This window comes from Protopterus annectens, chromosome 12.part0 (genome assembly GCF_019279795.1).
Source record: "Protopterus annectens isolate FY-2018-M chromosome 12.part0, PAN1.0, whole genome shotgun sequence".
Taxonomy (NCBI): Eukaryota; Metazoa; Chordata; order Ceratodontiformes; family Protopteridae; genus Protopterus; species Protopterus annectens.
The window spans coordinates 1,291,831,605-1,291,847,234 of NC_056746.1; positions in this window are offsets into that span (position 1 = coordinate 1,291,831,605).

Sequence of the window (15,630 nt, forward strand, 5' to 3'; positions counted from 1 at the left end):
AAATTGGAGGATTGTCAAGCCCACAATCTGAAAGATATCAGGGAAATAACCAATACAGCAACTTATTTTCATCAGATATCAAGTATGTATATTCTAAAAGAGGTAAGGCAGCCGTTCCCAAGGATGTTATATTTGTCTAAATAGACTAGATTTTCACACTAATGTGGGGCTAAAGCACTACAAATTTTTTCTCATATCTCAAATCTTACACTACTTTTGGAGCTGTTTAATTTATTTGAAGTTTGTTAACTATGATTATCCCGGTCCCCTTCAATAAACACATTGCACCAAATGATGTTTGACGACCTTTTTAAACTTCCATAACATAGCTTTGATAACCAATATTTATTAATTACAACTGAACATAGTATAACTGATTTTAACATCCATGTAATGTTAATCACTCAGCCTGGCCCAGTAAGCAGTATCCATACATCCACTCACTTACTTTACTTATGAAGCGGCATCCCTCACCTCACTTCATATACCATTTATTGAATTACACATCCAACCAAATAAGTCAGGACAGCGTGACCTTACTCATCCTGACCCAGTAAGCCTGTCCCTCTTCTCCGCCCTACGCAAACTGATAAAATAATCACAATCCCCACCAATCCACCAAAAAAGGGGGAGGGTAGCAAGTTCATACCAAAATGTGATTCCTTACCCAGTTACACTTGCCTAAACCCCTTAAGCCCCTTCCCACCCTTAACTCATTTCCTCCCAATCATCCCTCCTCCCATTTAACCCTTTCATCCACCCACCCTCTTGACTCCCATCAATATATTTCTCTAACCCTCTTCTGAAGATGTCCCTAGACAAAACTGGTTTGTTATCAAACCTCATTTGTCCCGGTGCCCTTTAATAAACACATCACACCGAATGTAGTTTAACAACCTTTATTAAACTTCTATAACATAGCGTCGATAACCAATATTTATTAATTACAACTGAACATACTATAGCTTATTTTAATCACAGTATAAACATCCATGTAATCTTAATCAGGACAACGTGATCTCACTCATCCTGACATGTCCATACCTCCACTCACTTACTTTACTTATGAAGCAGCATCCCTGGACTCACTTCATATACCATTTATTGGATTACACCTCCAACCAACTAAGCAGCGTCCTTACCTCCGCTTGCTTATTTATTTATCAAGCAACCTCCAACTGCTCACTTTCTCTTCAAAACTCATCGAGATGAACATCCAACACCAGAGGGGGAACAGAAGAGGGTAAGCCTGTCCTTCTTCTCCACCCTACCCGAACTGATAAAATAATCACAATCCCCACCAATCCACCAAAAAAGGGGGGGAGGGTGGGTAGCAAGTTCACGCCAAAATGTGATTCTTTACCCACTTACACTTGCCTAAACCCCTTAAGCAGCTCCCCACCCTTACCTCATTTCCTCCCAATCATACCTCCTCCCATTTAACCCTTTAATCCACCCACCCTCTTGACTCTCATCGATATATTTCTCTAACCCACTTCTGAAGATGTCCCTGGACAAAATTGGTTTGTTACTGGTCCCTTCAATAAACACATCACACCAAATGACATTTGACAACATTTATTAAACTTCCATAACAGCTTTGATAACCAATATTTATTAATTACAACTGAACATAGTATAGCTGATTTTAACATCCATGTAACGTTAATCAGGACAGTGTGACCTCACTCATCCTGGTCTAGTAAGCAGCGTCCAAGCCTCCACTCACTTACTTTACTTATGAAGCAGCATCCCTGAACTCAGTTCATATACCATTTATTGAATTACACCTCCAACCAAATAAACAGCGTCCTTACCTCCACTTGCTTATTTATTTATCAAGCATCCTCCAACTGCTCATTTTCTGTTCCCAACTCATCAAGATGAACATCCAACACCAGAGGGGAACAGAAGAGGGTAAGCCTGTCCCTCTTCTCTGCCCACCAGCCTGACCAGGCTGTTCCCCTTCTCTCCCATCAGAAGATCAACAGCCTAACCACCCATAAAAAAGGGGGGGGGGTGGTCCAACCAAACATCATCCGATGTACCCATCCTCTCTAAACCCAGCTGGATACCTAACAACCCCAAAAGCCCTGTCACATAAGCACCGAAAGCCGCCACTTGACTAACAGTTAAATAAACCAGTGATCCATTTCTAATACTAGAATAATAACCATACCGTTGTATAACTTTTATATATTAACTAACTTTTCACTTATTCTGACTACCATTGTTAACATTGTAATGAGCCCAAGGACATTACCTGCCCTAGACAACACCAAAACATTAAACCCAATGCCACGTGAAACCACTCAAGGACAATTGCCTACCATCATCCTAACAGCAGCACAATATAATATAGTGCAATAGCAATCCTGCCACCACTCCAGCTATCCAGTATAAGTGTAGAACATAATGACCATCCTAGACTTTGCTGACCCTCAAAACACTGTCAGAATGACTAAATACAGCCATAACATAAATGCCACAGAAACTGTAACACCATGAACTCAATTTCCAAGCACCAATCCCCACAATAAAACCCATTTTACCTCCAAACCAACACCATCCATAACATTTGCAAACAAATGCAAATCCCGACGACCAACAGTGCTGTCAAAACATCACAGCCCACAGAGCAACCCATCAGCCCATCCATACCCGAAGAACGTAAAATCCCACTGCCATGCTCCCAAAGCCTGCCCCAAACCCATGCTGCAGTAACTCCACCCCTTTATGGACAACCCCAACTTCCCTTAAAAAAAAAAAAATAAGCCTGCTTCATCCTGCCTGCAACTCAACTGTTTCTTACCTTTCCTTACACTATGCACCAAGTCCGACATGTATTTACTAAAGTTGAATTACTTGCAACCGCATTATGCACCACTCCTACGGCCAAAACATCCACTGCAGCAGCACCTATCACCTTTCAAGAGAGCTTCCTTCAGTCCCCCAACTGACATCCACTCTGCACTTTCCATCTGCAAAAGAAAAGGCAAATATAAGTGCTGTGCGCATATTCAAACCAAAACATCTTTGTAGTAGCCACTGCCAGGGGTCCAACTTGATCATTAATCGCATGCCCTCTGTCCTAAAGGACCCATAAATATTGTAAATCAAAAGACAGAAGAAAAAGACAGCCAACACTTAACTGTTGGTAAGAGCTGTGAGTATTGTGTAAGAGGTGAAATACGTGGTATCCTATGCAAAATGACTGTCATGATACATAATCAAGTGCTGAACCTATTTACAAATATGTCAGGCCTGGGCACTAATGAACTGTTAGCTTGTCAATATACCAAAGCAGACATACCCCTAATTTTTTTAATAATGAATAACTTATCATTGTTGTTTATACTGCTCGGCAGTGAGTCAACTTGTTGCAAGGGTTGGCATAACATAAAGAATCTGTTGGGTATGAAGTCTGAAACTCAAATGTCTTTTATTATTTTCTAACTTCCATCTGTAATGATTTGCCCAATTCGCTTAGAAGTCACATAAGGGTTAACTGGCACAGCATTTTCCCTTAGTGTCACAACCAAGAAACAGTCAAATACTGTCTTACTAGACTCTCAAACAGTCCACTGAAATGTCACCTGCATTAATGTAGCTGCATCTTTAATCAAAAAGTGGTCCAGGGTTGCTCCTGAAAATAATTTAATTATGACAGCAGCTGCTGGGCAGGGAGAAGTACATTCCTCCTGTAATCCACCCTGTTCCATCCCCTTCAACCACGATTGACACTATGGGCATGTGCAGTTAACACTCACCAGTCATAGTCAGCAAAAGGCCTATGCAGAAGCTGTTATGAACCACTGCCGCCCCAAAGCTATGAAGCCCGACAGCTAGCAATTCTGCAAATTAAAGACCGTTACAAGCATACCCTTCAACCTCTTAATGCAAATCTGGACACAGCTGCTAAAAAAAAAACACACAATTTATGAAGTGAGATTGTGCTAAATATGCTGATACATTGGTAAATACTAGGCTAGCTTCCCTTGTGAGCTATTTTAAACTTAAGACAATTAATCCTGTACTTTGTATATGTGAGGTAAGCACCTTAATCATTATGCCAAACCTCCCTCCCCAATATCCTGTGAAAGAATACACATCCCCATCTCCAATGCATGGATATGGGATCAACTACCACATAGCAGTGAGGTACACACGAAAATATTAGTAAAAATTTGGACATTCTGTGAAACATGTACAGCTGAGAAATATGCAAGGTCCAAAAGTCTGTACCCATTTTAAATATTGCTCTATAAACTTAGGAAGTGGCCATCATTACCAGCTTTGTGTTGACATGCCTTCTCTGAAGGATCTGAAATCTGGAACTCAGTGTCATCGGAACCCCCCCCCCCCTCACAGGCTGGAGCCACTGCCTTGCACGTAGCAGGACAACTGCTACTCACTGTTCCCAGACATCAACTGCTGAGCAGTCACATCACACCACACTGTGGGGCCGAGATGGTAAAAGATGGTGCTTTCTCTCACCTACCCCGTATCTATTCCATGAAGGTGTCTGACTAAACCTATTTATATTATGGACCCACAAAATAACTAGAAAAGGCAGATAAGCTAAGAGAAAGACAAGTGGACAGCAAACAGAATATAGCTTTGTCAGGACAAATTGAGGTCTATTATAGCCTGCAGTTCTGAACAAATTAAACAATCCCCTATATCCCCAAGCCCAGCTACATTGGAGGAATTAACCATCTGAACAAGCAACACAATCATCATGCACGATAAAGGATGATAACCTAGGAACAAAAATGGCTATGCAAATGAAAACCACATCACAAAGCCCCTCCAGTCATCTTGCAAAACACCATTACAATAACCAGACATGCATCCATCTTGTAAAACACCATACCACAGGTACAATAACCAGACATGCATCCATCTTGTAAAACACCATACCACAGGTACAATAACCAGACATGCATCCATCTTGTAAAACACCATACCACAGGTACAATAACCAGACATGCAGCCATCTTGTAAAACACCATACCACAGGTACAATAAGCACGCAACCCCAAGCGTCTGCAGCTATTTTTTTCTTTTTGTGAGAAACCAGTTTACCCACATACCTCAACACAAGCAAATTATGATACCATTTTATACCGCTCACTGAGAGGTACAACCGCACTATGAAATCCAGTTGATTCCTAAGATTTCTTTCTTAAAGTTCCACTGTCCTACAGACATCTGCAATACCACATGGCTTAACTGGTTTGTCACCATACATCTGTAACTCAAAGAAAATAAGTTGTTCTACCTTTCAGCATCACAACAGCAAAGCTCTCTGTGAAAACAACATACCATTGTCCTGCTTCGTAGGCCAGTCCCAACAAGTTGTCCAATTAACAGAATCTGACTATATAAACATGTATAGTAAACTGACTGAAGAGTAATACTATAGAAAAAGTTTCTAAGGAAACATCAAAGTAGTCACACCAAATAGGAAGTAGTTAAATCCATGAAATGTGGACAAAGCTGGACCTAAAAGGGGCAGTTTTAAGCAATGTTCCTATCAACACACAGAAAAAAATAAAAAATAAAAAAAAAAAACACATAGCAAGAGTAACCAGGCTCGCATCAAATGGCATTTCTAAAAGAATAAAGTCTGAAACTGCAATGTATGTTTTATCTAGTGATTGCATTCCTCAAATCTTCCCAGTAATTTGCCAAAAACAATAACTTTCATAAGGAATAAACCAACACCCTAAGTAAAAATCTGGACAATCTGCAAAATTCTGGGAAGTTGAAAGGTATCTCTATATCTAGCCTCCATGTGTGAAGGGGGGAGGCAACCCTATATCACTTCCAAAGGGCACCAACCCCCATGACTGTTACAGTCTCACTGAACATGCAAAGGAAACAGCCACTAATTCCTGGACAGCTCCTGACTTCAGCACACACGTAAACACCACTACTCCTGATGCCTCTCACCTCTTAGGGCAGCAGGAAGCCTGAAACTGAAATGTATATCAGTGTGCTCCAACATCCACCCTCAGCGATTCACCAACGATGTGCCAGAAGACCATAATTTATGAGAAAATGACCAAAACCATGATACAAAATCTAGACAACTCCAAGATCTGTACAGCGTAGAAATATGATGCTCATGCATCTCACAAACATACATCAACAATGCACTCCTCAGAAAAGAAAAAACAAACGACACGCCGCCACCACCGAACCAAGGAACCCACACCAGCAAAGCACAACATTCAATGCAAGAAAACCACAACCCGGATTTGTTGATGATCATTAACCCCCCCCCCCCAGATGCACAGTAGCAAGCCCCACCCAAACCTCGCCCAACACCATGGGTCACGGAGCATTCATGAATAATTATTTTCAAGTATTTCATGTCATTCATTGTGATCAGCAAGCACATACCTGCAGACATGTGCAGTGACTGAAAATTCAATTCCCGCAATTAAATGCGGGCATGTTGAGCCAGGGATAATAGCTGAAATTAACTTACAAATGTGAGACAGCCATTAAGTTATGGGAAACCCAGACATCACGTTAACGGATTAAAATAAGAACAGGCCCCTAGCAACACAGCTTCTTTTTTCTGTGGCTGATCACCCTTTACAAATATTATGATTTACTGATGCTAGGTTGCATTTATAACTGTCTAAAGGCACTAGTAACACAGCTCACTTTGTTACCTAGGCACACACATATATGATGTTGTTTTCTCCCTTAGCAGGAGAGCAAGCCCCCCTGCACCCCCTGTCACTTTTCACTTCAGAGTTCACTTTTTACATACGACCACCTGCCACTGCATAAAACTTTTTTTTTTTAACAAACTCATGGAAAACTGAAATTACAGCAGTTGCCTGCAGTATGCAGCTGCAAAGGTGCACTGCCTTCATTAACTAATTGCAACAACTGCAGCTGCAGAGTCCAAATAACAGTTTATTTTCTTTTGCTGATCATCCTTTACAGATATTGATATTGACAAATATATGATTAGAGACAGTCTGGCAATAATTGGGGAGATACATAGATTAATAAATGTGAGATGGTTGACTGAAGTACATTGCCCAAATTTATTTGTAAATGTTTCTGTGATTATGAATGGTAAGTAAATCAGAGGTGGTGGGAGTCTGTAATACATGACTTTATATTACTGTCATAGTGCTTCCAACACTACCAAGATCAGGGTGTAGCATGCATGCATGTGCTACCCAGTGTTACTGCTACTGTCATTGAAAATGTACATTGCCGACGTTACATTAATTTTTTTCACTAGCACAAATGGCCTGTTTATGGAGCTTTCACAAAACGCTCCACCACAAATACGGTAATTATGCATGAGGTCACTAGCATATCTGCATGCTGTGCCAATCATGTCACATTTGCATATTGCTTCACTGGCCTCTGGTTTGTCAATCATGCAGGCCATAACCATTTCTGCACGAAATGACCAGAAGGATAATGTTCATCAGCTCACCTCTCGTGGTACACTGTATTATCAGTAGTCAATTTGCCTGATATGGAATACCACCCAGAACCACTGCATAGAAGGCAAATCTGCTACCTGCTGTGCCACTGCGATGGATGATTCCTAAGGGGAGCAGAGCAAAATCAAGAAATTAGGGCAGGCTGTGGCTTAGTCATCCCCCATAGTTGTTAGCCACACACAAATGCATGTCCGACAACCATTCTTCACGGGGAACTCAACACACGGTCTTACAGTGCATATGCTGTGACGATCATAGCTCTACCTCACTCACAGCCTGCAAAAATCCACCATCTGCTGCAGCTGAGGAAAATACACCAATGAAACCCAAATCCTGATTAGGAATAGCTCTTGGCAACTTCTCAAGTGATCAAAATTATAAGGCACAAAGCTGGCCATTCCACTAAATCCATACAGCTAAGACAGATTCCAAACAAACAGCAACAACCCAAATCACAGCCAGCCAATCCTCCCTTTTTAAAAATGCCAAAACTAATTAAGCAGCATACGATTCCGCTTTTCAACCCCCTCCCCCCCAAATCACACAGTTGAAAGTCACCATATAAAAGGCAGACATATGGTAATTCCTGACCCAGTGGATTGAACCGCAACTGTGCAGCCCAAAACAGAAACGAGTTCATCCACTGAAATAGCTGGCCTTATGTAGCAGCTGGAACTTCTCTCACAAGTACCACTTTAAGAGGAACAACACAAAATGGAGAGCTTAAGTGTATATGTTGCTCAATCCCTGTCCCTCTGCCCAAGCTCAACTTCAGGCAGTCACGTAGAAGCTATTCAACGACCGTTACCTTCCACTACTGTACAGCCCCCAAACCCCTGGAAACTGTTGCCTTTGCACCCACCAACAGACAAAAAAAAAAAAAAAAAAAAGGGAACACACAGTGTAAAGTGTGACCACCTGACCACCACCAATTCCAAATTCTATCACACACCTGAACTTCAGACCTAAATTATAAGAAACTAATAACCCAGCAATCATGCCTTCCACATCCATATCACCACTGACCATGGCTACTTACCACATTACCCCCTTTCATCAAAACCCAAGGCCTACCACAGTACCTACTACTCATCATGGATGTAACCCTTTCAGTCACAAGTTCATTCCAAAATGTGATTCCTTACCCAGTTACACTTGCCTAAACCTCTTAAGCCCCCTCCCCATCCTTACCTCATTTCCTCCCAATCATCCCTCCTCCCATTTAACCCTTTCACCCCACCCTCTTGACTCCCATCAATATATTTCTCTAACCCCCTTCTCAGGATGTCCCTGGACAAATTAGTTTGTTACCAAACCTCATTTATAGGCCACTACCCATAAGACAACACAGCACATAAATATGTTTAACTATAGTAATGGCGAATATAGTAAGCACAGACTGTAGTTAAGAAATGTACACAACTTTATGACAAAGATGAATACATGAAAAAGTAGTAATAATAATAACACCATCTCATATGAGAGATGTTTGACCTAGCATATTTCTGGCTTATCAAATATTAGTAAGTAGGCAGAAAAGTAGAAAAACATAGAAAATATGGAAAAACAGAAAACTGAAATAGTGTCCCAAAAAGAAAGAGCATTTATTTTTATAATATTTATTTTCATTCATCAGGTCCTCCTTTTTTTTAATAGTGTGAACGCTTGTAGTTTGATAATGTGGGTAGGAAGATCATTACGTCCAGTACAGCTCTTTTGAATGTGTGCTTTTAACTCACAGTGGGTATGACTTGAGCCTTTAAAAAACAGATATTCATAACTTTGGAACCATAAACGTTACTAGAAAACCCTAAATGGCAAACTATTCAGGATAAATTAATCTTTACATCAGTGGCATTCATTCAGTTTGATGATTTAAACTTGATTTTGTAAGTCAAAATAAAGTCCATGAATATTATAGGTTCATAGGTAGGTACTAGGCTATTGGCCTTTGGGCCTATAAAAGCCTAGCCAAATGGTACCCTGGCTTTTGCCACCCAAGAAAATTATTTCCCTGTGCCCCATGTCAAGCAGAGCCACAGAAGTAAACCCCGGGGTGAATTTCCTATCGCCATCCAATAATCAAGATTTCTCTTGAAGAGTGCTAATGAGGAGCTTTGTTTGATACAGACAGGTAGTTTGTTCCAGAGTATGGGAAGTCCCTGGGACAGGAATCTATCCCTCCAGCATGTTCTGTTTATTGTGGTGACAAGGTTTAGGTCCCTAGAGGGTGTAGCTCGGGGGGGATTGGGATTTCTTTAAGTGGAGCATGTCCAACAGCTCTGGTTTGACATAGCTTTATATGTTAGGCAGAGATCGCCTCTGAGTAGGTGATATGCGACAGAGTAAAGCTGGAGTTTTTTGAGACGGTCTGTGTAGGGCATCTGTTTGAGGCTGGTAATCCTCTTTGTGAGGTATTTCTGCATCCTTTCCAGTTGCTGTAAATGTGTTGTGAGGTACATACCAAAAGGGGCATTGTACTCTATAATGGGTCTAATGAGTGATGAGTAGAGGGGAACAATGACCTCTTTTTTTCCTGGATGAGAAACCTTTTGTGATGAGGTGTGCCACGTAGAAGGATTTCCTGACTACTGTGGTGATGTGATTATCAAAGGAGAGACTACTGTCCACCTGTGTTCCAAGGTCTCTTATCACACTTTTGGTGTTAAGTAGACTACCACCTATGTGGTAGTTCATTGGTACAGGGTTTTTACCAAAAGAGATGACAATGCACTTTTTGGCATTGAGCTTGAGGCCATGGCTTTGACACCAGATATCTATCTCAGTGAGGCCCTTTTGTAGGATGTCCACATCATTAGGAGTTCTGATTATGCCTCTTAGTTTGCAGTCACCTGTGAACTTTGTTAGCCAAAGACCTTTTGTGTTAGCCTGTACTTCAGAGAAGTAGATACCAAACAGCAGAGGACCTAGGACTGAACCCTGTGGTACTCCACTAGTCACTGGTCTGAAGTTGGATTTAGAGTCTGCTACTTTCACAGTGTGGGTTCTGTCAGTGAGCCAGTTGGCAACCCATCTTGTGACATAGGGATTTATACCTAGTTTAGAAAGTTTATCTATAATTCCAGTGTGGGGGATGGTGTTGAAAGCCTTGGCGAGATCTAGATAGGCAGTGTGAACCACCTTACCCTCATCTACGGCTTTGGTGACCGCTTCAAAGAAGTCCATCAGGTTTAGGAGACATGATCTGCCTTTTACAAACCTGAACTGGGTAGGGTCCAGAGTTTGGAGATTACCAATGTCATTGTTTATAAGTTCCATGGTGATACATTATAGCCTTGCAGACCAGGCTCGTCAGGCTAATGGGGCGGTAGTTCCTGGGGGTCTGTGGTGGTTCCCCCTTTGTGGAGTGGGATAGCCGTTGTTGTGCGCCATTCAGTGGGCACAATGCCTGAGGTGAGGCTATGATTGAACATGGTACTTAGGTGGGGTGCCACTTTGTTCTGTTGTTCATGTAGAACGCAGCCTGGGATGTTGTCAGGTCCCAAGGATGCTGTGTTCTTGGCTTTGGAGAGTGTGTTTTTTACCTGTGCAGCCATGATTACAGGAACTTTGCATTCTTCTGGTATAGAGATGGGCCCTTTAGGGGGTGAGAGAGGGGTAAAGTTAGCACTGAACCTATCTGCCAGGATGTTGGCAATATCAGTTGGTTCTGTATATTTAGTGCTATTGTGCTGTAACTCAGAACAGATCTGAATGTTGCCATTGAGATTCTTGACATAGCTATAGAATGCTATGTACTTGTGTTTAGAATCAGTGGCGATTTTACTTTCATAACTAGCTTTGGAGTATTTTATGAGGGATCTCAGCTTCTTACTGAGGCTAACTACTGAGTTCCTCCAATCATGGGATTTAACTCTTTTTTGCAACAGTTTCTTTCTTCTGTTGTAGAGTTTTTTATGGTAGGGGACCACCAGATTGGCTTCCTTTTTTTGGAGGATAGCATCTTGGTTTTGTTAGGGATTGCCCGATCCATGCACTCATGTAAGTGCTTATAAAGTGCATTTTAATAGGATTCATCAGTCATACCTCTATTGTCAGTCAGCACGGGTGTTGTGAAGTTTGCCACTTCTGTTTTAAGAAGCGTGAAGTTGGCTTTGGAGAAATTTTTTACGGTGGTTTCCCTAATGGGGGGTGGGGGTGGGATGTGGATGTCTAGGGTGATTGGCTTGTGGTCGGATCTGACCAACAAGGAATTGACCTCTGGTGTGGAACACCGGTTGCCCATGTTGGTAATGACCAGGTCTAGGATATTGCTGCCCCTGGTGGAGATGTGGATAAGTTGATCCAAGGCATTGGAATTTATGAATTCCAGAAAACGTTGAGCACAAGAGTTGGTACATGAGTAGTTTTCCTAGTTAATGGTGGGGTAGTTGAAATTATCCATTATTAGGGTGTTAGTTTGTACCCTAATATTATCCAGTGTATCAAGAAATGAGGAGTGGGAATCCTGGGGCATAGTGGGGGATCTGTAGCAAGCTACAATTTGGAATGCAGTCTTGCCCAGAGTTAGTTGCACTTGGATATTCTTGGATGCATTATGCTGAGCAGCTAGCCTGGAGGTGTGGATATCCTTAATGAATATGGACATGCCTCCACCTTTAGTGTTTTGGTTCAGGTTAGGTGGCCAAAAGGTGTGGTATGAATTATAGCCTGGTAATGCAGGGGTGCTCTCTGGAGCCTTGAACCAGGTCTCTGTCACTGCACAGATTTCAATGTTCTCCATTTTAAGGAGTGCCTCAAATGAGTGCATGTTGAGGTTTAGACTTCTAGCATTAAGTAGCATTACCCTCAGATTTTGCTTGTTTGTACCTGTTATGGTGGTGAATTTGTCATTTGAATCTTGCCTAAAAAAGGCACTATAGGGGTGGCAAGAGCCTTAGCCAGTATCTGGAACCCCAAGGGAGACAGGTGCAGGCCATCTCTGGCAAAGCATTGTGGTTTGTCGATCATGTCATCTCAAACAGACAGATACTGGATCCCCTTAGAATGACACCAGAAGCTTAACCAATTGTTGAAGTCAATCATTTTGTCCTTGTACTGTGGTGCTGTGGTAGCGTTGTTGCCTCACAGTTAGACGTTGTACGTTCGATTATCAGTTAGAGCATCTTGTGTGTGTCAACATGCGTGAATGGGCGTTCCTTCATTGAAGGTTGTCCGTTAGGCCTGGCAAGCCAGCATGTAAAAATCTACTGCCAATCATTAGTGGATCGGAGTTCCGCTGTGGCGACCCCTAACCGGGAAAAGCCGAAAGACAGAGAGAGAGAGAGACTGTGGTATCATTCTGGGTGATGGCAGGATGCTACTCAGGGCTGGGGTCATACATGCCTGGGCTACAAAATCAGACAGCTCCTCCATGTCTCTTTTCATGCAATCCGGAGAGGTACGTCTCAGGTCATTCACACCAACATGGACAATGACAGAGTCATATTTGTACTTATTGTGGAGTGCATGCATTATGTGGCGGATCCTAGCACCTGACAGGCAGCTGACAGTAACTTTCTCCATGTTTAGCCTGGTGAGTGGAACATCAGTGTGCCTGACTATAGAGTCACCTATGACTAGAGTGTTGGGTACGTTGTTATGCCTTATGGGCTGTGGTTGAGTGGCACACTAAGTTTGTGGCCTATGTGTCATTTGGGTTGTGTTGGGGGGTGGAGGTTGCTTACGTTTCTGCTTTGGAGGTCCCTATTGCTTGGGTAGATTTTTATTGAGAGCCTCCACGAATGTAGGTGTGTGTTTTGTGTTTCTATGTGTGCTCTTTGGTGGTGTAGGTTTTGAGGGACTATGTGATGAGTGTGGTGTGGTGCAAATGTTTACCTTCTCCTCTTGACTGTCTAGCCCAGTCTTGGGTAAAGAGAGCTTTGCTTCCAGTTTAGCTATATAAGTGCATCTCTCACAGGTTGTAGTGTCGGGTGGTAGGAGGAGACTGTTGTCTGTGTACATGAGCCAATTGCTGCATTGCCCCAAGATGCCCAGATTCATCAGGTAGGCAGACGAAAACACCGGGAGCTGACCCTTAGACATGCCTGGATAGGTGCTTATTTATTAAGTACTAAAAACTGCTTTCCTCTAGACAAGTGAGGAAAGTTGAGTGCTGTAGTAATTTGTAGCTTATTTAGTGCTTACAACAAGTTCTGAACAAGTGCTAAGCTCAAATAAATAGATTTGAGTGCTAAAACTAGAAAACTGGCTAGTTCTAAGAAACAAAGTTAAGTTAGAAGGCTTCCCTCCAACATAGAAAGGCTTGGGGGCTCAGAAGCTTACTAACAGTCCTGGATACAGCAAATCTGAATCTGGACTAGACAACTTATAGGAAAGGCAGGAAACAAGCTTAGAAATGTTTTTTTTGTAAAGTGGAAAGGGGAAAGGAGGAGCAGAAGCTAACTGGGTTGACCTTCTCAAATGTTCTCCCTGGAATAGGTAGAATGAGGTAATGACACTAGACAGGGAGGAGTGTCCTAGATCAAATTTACAGTAGGGGTGGGCAACTGCAAAACTACCAAGTATAAAAACAGGATACCAAGAGGGAGGGAAGGCGGGAAACAAAAATCAGAACAAACAAACTGTGAAAGGAAAAAAACTTCAAAGACTAATACACATAAGGTTCAGTTAAGGCACTTTAATTTACTTGCAGCAAGGAGACAAAAACATGCAAATACAAGGATTTGTCTAACTACTAACAGGAAGTAAGTTCATTCTTATACTGTTTTACAAGACATGGCCTTCTAAGCTGATGTAATCAAACACAACTTTAAGCATTGTACTACAGCAGGTGTTACTTCAGATTTTCTGCTGACATGACTAGATTTGTGAGAAACTTTTTAGAAAAACAACCTGGCCTTAGTGATTATTAATCCATTTACAAGCATCTATTGTACACTGTTACTTTTCAAGGTACTTTTCTAATACAGATACAAGCAAATGCTGATTGCAGTTCATATTTTCAAGCAGGCTTTGTCCTAATTATCTATTACTTCTACAGCTGTGTATGTTCTCATGGCACAGCGGAACTTCTTGTCTGAGTTTCATATAAGCAGTATTGTTCTATTCATTATTTTCCTAACACAAACAGAAATCATCTGCTTCTCAGTAAATCTCCAAGGCACAAGCAAGATTTAGCTGACAATACAAGGTCAGAAAGCAACTGCAGTTTGTACAGATTTATGCAGTATGAAATAGAATAAATGTGTTAACTCTTTTAGGCTCTGACTCCACTAAGCATATTACTAATACACACATTAATACATATTTTCTAACATTTCCCCCCATTAATACTTTTATTCTACTTTCAAAATAAGCATAAACAGTGTGTTTTCTTCTCCTAACCTCTTCCACTCAGGATTTGCAGTTAAGAGAGTCATTCAGTTTAAACTTATGAAAGCATTTTCAGTTTTTTAACAGTTCTTCAAACTCAGTACTTTGATATAAGGTTTCAGAAACCGACATGTCTATAAGGTCTTTAATCAGTCTTTTCATGTAGGGGATACCACAACAAACACATGCTCCCAGTAGGAGCATACCTACACAAATGGCAATCAGGATATTCATTAGGATGGTACCCCACCCCCCCAAACCATTTCCTGAAAAAGTCCATCAGTGGGTTTGGGCATGGTTTGGTCATGGCCGACACTTGCTGAATTACCTCGAGATGATTGTCTATCTCGTGCTTATGGTCAGGAATATACGAACAGCATTCTTCTTGGATTAAAGTGCACGTACCACTTCTCGCCGCTAGGGTGAAGTCGAGAGGCATGTGGTTTTGGAGCACTACAGTTCTCATAGCATTCAGTTCATCAGTCACCAATTCAAGAGCAGAAAAAGTTGCGTTGCTCATTACTTCAAGACGTTTTGACAGTTTTCTCAGCTCCCAGATCGATTTCACTGCTCCATATGCCGGTAATATGCCTCCCCACGGTATAACACTATCACTCAAGTCCATATGTGTCAGCCCTTTGCCTAGGGAATGATGGTCTTTCCAACGCGCATTGATTTGTTCCACTGTATTTACAGGTTTCTTGACGACTTCTAGGACATTTCGAATTTTCCCATGAGGCAAGACTGCAGTGTGTCGTATGGCCGGAACCAGGTAACCCAAAAAACAACTGCCGGACCAATTCTCAGG